This window comes from Penaeus monodon, chromosome 18 (genome assembly GCF_015228065.2).
Source record: "Penaeus monodon isolate SGIC_2016 chromosome 18, NSTDA_Pmon_1, whole genome shotgun sequence".
Lineage (NCBI taxonomy): Eukaryota > Metazoa > Arthropoda > Malacostraca > Decapoda > Penaeidae > Penaeus > Penaeus monodon.
Genome location: NC_051403.1, coordinates 14,340,817 through 14,347,183, shown reverse-complemented (window position 1 = coordinate 14,347,183; position 6,367 = coordinate 14,340,817).

The following is a 6,367-nucleotide window of genomic DNA, read 5'->3' as shown; positions in this document are numbered from 1 at the left end:
AACACAACAAATAACAACACACAAACCCTACTTATTCACGCAAAGGACATACACACACACACACACCACACACATAAAGGTTTTATAAAGCAAATAGAGATAAAAAAGGAGACAAATGAAATAACCCAAATAGGGAAGTAAGGGGAAAAAGTTAAAAGATAAAATTAATAGGAAAATACACATAAATATGCAAAAATAAGATATAAAATTAAAAAAGATAATTAAGAAAGAAAAGAAAAAAACAGAAAAATGAAAATAAGATATTTAAAAGAGATTAAAAGAAAAATAAATATAAATTATCCCGAAAATTAAGATTTAATATTTGTAATTTTTTTAAATAAGGGTTTAATTTTATATAATTAAAGGGTGTGGTGGTGTGGTTTTTATATTTGATAATAATTTGAAAAAATATATAAAATAAAAAATAATTAAACCCCCACACACCCCACACACAACAACCACACCCCCACACCAATCGATTATATAAATAATTTAAAATAAAAATTTTTGGGGGGGGGGGGGGTGTGGGTGGGGATTTAAATAAAGAGATATAATAAATGTAAATAGAGAGTAGAAAATATAATATAGAAAATAGGGAAAAATTAGGAAATAAATAAAATACCCACAACACACACAACACAAAAACACCACACACAACCACAAAAAAATAATAAAAATATAGATATATAGAAAAAATGATAATAATATAATGATATATTACATATAATTGGAATACATTATATATATCCAAAAGGTATGATTTATAATATATAATCATATATTTAAATTATTTATATATATTTATATATATAAAAATATATATATATATATATAATATTATATATATTATATATATATTTTATAGATAAATTATTAAAAATACATATATTATATTATTATATAATATCTAGATATATTTGAAAATATAATAGAATAGAATTATAGAAAATTTTTTTTAATAAAAGATTAAAAAAATATATAATTTTATTTATTATAAATAATTATAAAGATAGGTATTAGGTATTTTATATTATAGGGGTATATTGGATATAATAAAAATATATATAAGTAAAAAATAATATATATTAAAATTAGTTTTATAATGTTAATATATATATAATATATAATATATAAAATAGATAATAATATAAGGCAAATATTTAATATAGAATAATATAAATGTTTTTTATACTATATATATAAAAATATATTTAAAAAATAATAGATAAATTATTATATAGTATATAAAAAATATGTACTTTATAGGTAATATATATAATTAAATAAAAAACCATATATTTTTAAAATATATATATAAATTATTAATATAATTAGAAATTTTTTTATATTATAAAAAATATATATTATAATAATAAAAATATAACCCCAATTAAAACCATAAATTAATTTATATTTAATATATAATTTTAAAATTAATGATCTAATAAATATTTAAAATTTTAAAATTAAAATTATAAAAATATCAAAAATATAATTTTAATTTAAAATTCAAAATTTTTTTTGTTTTAAATTAAATTTAAAACATATTATTTTAAATATAGAAAATCTATTAATATATTTAAAAATTTATATAATATATATATATAACCTATATATAAAAATATTAAAAATTATATTTTATATATATAAATTAATTTTATATAATAGTATTAATATTATATTTAAAATTATTTTATAGATATCATTATATATATATTTTAATAGTATATTAAAATTTTTATGTTTTTTTGTGGTTGTTTTTTGGGGGGGGGAAAATATATATAATTTATAATTAAATATTAATATTAATATATAATAAATATATAAAAAAAAATATTAATAAATAAAAAATAAAAAAAAAAAACCCCAACACAAAATTTTAAAGGGGAAACTTAAAATTTTTTTTTTTAAAATTATAATAAACTTGGGGGGGTTTTTTTTGTTTTGGGGAAAATATAAATTTTAATATATAATCTAAATAATGGGAAAAAAATATAAGAATAATATATTAAAAAAAAAAAAAAATATATAGGAAAATAGAAATTTTTTTTGTTGTTTTTTTTTTGTGTTTTGTTTTTTTATAGATATATAAAAAATATAAATTAGGGAAAAATATATTATATAAGTAAAATAATTAAATAATTAAAAATATATATTTATTATATTTTATTTATAATAATATATATAAAACCAAAAAAAAAAAATATATTTTTAAAAATATATATATATATTAATCTATTTAAAAATTTTTAATATATTGTGTGTGTGTGTGTGGTGTTGGGGGGGTTTGGTAAATATTATTTTTTTATGTTTGTATTTATTTATTTTGGTTTTTTTTTTGGGGGGGGGGTTTTTTTGGGTTTTATTATTTTTTTTTTGTTTTTTGGTTTTTTTGTGTGTTTTTTTTTTTGTTGTTTTTATTATTTTTATTTGTTGGTTGTTGGGGGTTTGGGGGTGTTAAATTTTTTTTTTTTTTTTTTGTTTTTTTTTTTTTTTTTTTTTGGGGGGGTGTGTGTGTGGTGTGGTGTGTGTGGTGTGGGGGTGTGGGTGTGTTGATGGGTGTGTGTGTGGTGTGTGTGTGTGTAAATAAAATAAATAAAAAAAAAATACTTAAAAAAAACAGAAAGACTGCTGACTGCAAAGGCTACTTACGCACACAAATAATTTCTGGGTTGACATTGCACAAATTAGCTACGGGAATCCAGGTTCCCCCCCATGAAGAGTATGCTAATAGTGGCAGTACACTAATTGCTGACGAGATGTACTAATTAATCAGCACCTATGCCCGTACGGCGGAGTGCCAAGTGGTAGGCGTTTTTTCTTTTTATTTTTTCCTTTTTAGTTTTTTTTATTTTTTTTATTATTATTTTCATATTTTTAGTAGTTCATTTTTATTATCATTTTTAGAGTGTTCATTATTATATTATATTATTATATATTTTTGTTTTCGTTGCCTTTTGCTGTTTGTTTGTTTTTATTTTTATCAATCTTTTTATTTTATTTTCGGGGAAAAATCCCCGTTTTTTCATGGCCAGGTTTCCGGTTGCTTGCGGTAAAGCACCGCTTTTCTGAAGTTTAAATTAGGTTTTCTTCATATGTTTCTTTTATTTCCCGTTTTTTTCATCCCCTGGCAATTTTGGTCATTTTAAGTTTGGGTAAGTCTTTAGGTTTTTTAAAATGTTTCCCGAATGTTTGCTGTGGGATACCTTGCGTAAATGTATAAGTCTACTTTGGGAGTATGTTCCTATCTTGGTTCCCCGAGTCTGGTGGGCTTGTTTACCGTCTAGTCCTCCTGACCTTTGACCTCTTCGGCGCCACGTCAGCAGGTGCGCGGTAGGTGACGGCGCCGGTTGAGGCTAAGCGTAGGTGACCGTTGCCTGGGTGAGCAAAGCGGCCTGACTGCAGGATCGGCTTTGTGGTGGCTCCCATGTCCTCGTCTACCCGGCAACGTGACGTATGAGCGGATAAGCCAGGCGAAGTCGCGGGGAGGGTGGGCGGGCCTACTGACATCATCAGGGGAGAAGGGCGGAAGCGTTATGATTTTCCACGCAGTTGGGAGATGATTTTGCCGTGTGTATTTTTGTTTTTTATCTATTTTGTTATATTAGTTTTAGTTTTCTGGGAACACTTTTGGTTTCTCAGTTCCCTTGTTCATTGGTGATTTTTTAGTGCCATTTCGTGGGCTGCTAGTGATTCCATTTTGCATTTTTATCGGAGACTCCCCCGCCTTCATATTCAGAACGCAGAGAAGGGAAAGGGGACGCGTGGAAGGGTCTTTAAATAAGGCCAATTACATGTTGAAGAAGAAATTAAGAGGCCTTGAGATAAGCAAGGTCTGGGATGTTGTGTTCAATATGCAGAGGTTATCAGACGAAGAAGAGAGTATCGATGCACTCAGGTTAAAGTTGGAAATGTCTCTTCAGGACAAGATAGTTACGTGATCAGGTCGTATCCGATTCTGTACAGAGTATACGTTATATCATCTTGTAATTAACTCTAGCAGGATACCATTGTGAAGAAGGGCTTACGCGTAAATTTTCGAGGGGAAATGTACATGGAAGAAAGATTACCTGGTTGTAATGGTTGCCTCGCGCGCCGTCGCTATGAAGCTCATGCCCTGTTTTTCTTCGCCTTTAATAATTTAAGGGAGCGCCCGAGTGATCGATAATCCCAGGAACGTCGGGCTAGCTTTCATTACGGATGAGTAAATCCTGTATCCACCGTCTGTAATGAACTGGAATGAACTGGGCTTAAAAGGCCTCTAGTTCGGTTCCAAGCCTGATTATGGGAAGTAGAACAATAGCTGGATTCATTAAAGTTCACTTATAGGTAGAAAGAATAAGGTGGTATCTTAGTCAGGCGAGTAAATCATGACTTTTTCCTGGACGACAAGAAGAAATTGGGTTATGCTTCGTTCTAGAGAATACTTAGGACCTAACAATTGTTGCAAACTCGGTGTTTGAGGGGGTGAGGTGGTGATAAATAACCAGCTTAATAAAGACATACGGTTGCTCAAGATAGACTGGAGGGTTTATTGGAGTCTGGAGACTGAAGAGATAGGAAAGGCGATTTTTCCCGCTTCATCTGGCCTTAGACGATTCCAGGTCAGGACGTTCATTCAGAGTATCGGCCCAGAATTCATCCAGATTTTCAGAATCCATAGTCTCCCTCGACCTGTCGCGGAGACGGCAACTTTTGCGCGAAAGTTGCTGCTTTTTGTTTACTTGTTTCAGAATACAGAGACTTGTTTCAGGGATAGAATTCCTCTATGAACTCTAGTCAAGAGATTCAGGCCGACCTGTATCCGCGCCCATCGTCTGCCTGACTTCGCCAGAGGTCACCCTACGGACGCATCCATCGTCGGCCTTCTTTAAGGAGGCCGGAGTGAGCATGCGGTGGATCGAAAGCGAAACTCCGCTCTCAGTACGGGGGCACCCAAGGATGTCATGTCATTTCGCAGAATTCCAATCTGCGTCCTCCCTGTCACTGTCTTGCCAAAACACCTTTTGCAGGATTTACAAGGACTGGCTGACTTACTGTATCTTCCGAGCGAAGGTGGGCAGGAGCATCAAGAGTGCCTTGCTGTTACATCCGGGACCCTCATTTTGCTTCGGAGGATAGCCAAAGCTGGTCACGACTGACAACTCCACACATTTCCTACAGTTCGCCCGGGGTGTAGTTAACGAGGAACTACTGAAGATGCCACGTCCAGCGGCGAGCAGTCGATGTCCACGTATAACTGGTCTTCTCTTACTGTTCTTTGCGTGACTTGCCGCTCCTTCGAAGTGTCGATCCGGGGGCAGAGCAGCTAAATGCGAAAAGGGATCATCGTGGGACTTAGTCGAGGAGAAGATTCTTCTGTGCAAGTGTGGCAGCAGGAGTGAGGAGAAGGAGAAGGAGGAGGAGGAGGAGGAGGAGGAAGAGGAAGAAGAAGACCAAGATGATGAAGATGAAGATGAAGACGAAGACGAAGATGAAGAAGACGAAAACGAAGACGAAGAAGATGAAGACGAAGACGAAGAGCAACAACTAGCCAAATGATGGAGATCCTGGGAGACGCAACTCAAGGATGGATAAACTTACCCTTTTCACTTCGGTAAGGAGAGTGATATTCAAGTTTCCTCAGAGATTACTTGTCGAGGCATCCAGACACTTAAATTGTAGTATTCAAGAGTGCTTTTATACCTCCAAGTTGGTGTTATACATCTCCTGGTTATGCCTATCTCCTGGTTAATCTGTACATACATGCACATACATATATGTGCGTGTATGTTAATGTTGTACATACATGCACATACATACATTGTGTTGATGCTTGTTTCTTTTTAAGAGGCTGAGTAAGACTTAAGTGACAGACTCTTTGCAGTCGTACGTGATAAATTCAATTAACAAGGATCTGCAGTGCCCTCTGTAGATGTAATTCAAAGGGAGTCTTAGTAATATCATAATTGTATTTGTTTCTTATCGAAGGGTACGAGAAGCGTCTAACCAGTTTATGAATTAGGTTATATATCATAGAGAAAACTTAACTTTTATATTCTGCATCACATAACCAGTAGACTTCTCCTATCTCTGATATTTTGTGTAATATAGCAAAATGGCCAAATAAAACTTTAAAGACGAACTTTGTGTTGACTTCCAAAGCCAAATACACACATTTATAATTGCTGGGTTGACATTCCACACACTGGCCACAGTTGGAAAGAGATAGAGCTCACAATATACTAATTGGCGAACTATACATGTGTGTGTGTGTGTGTGTGTGTGTGTGAGTGTGTGTGTGTGTGTGTGTGTGTGTGTGTGTGTGTGTGTGTGTGTGTGTAGCAGTACAGCTACAAGGGCATCAGCTTGAACATTACAAATTTTC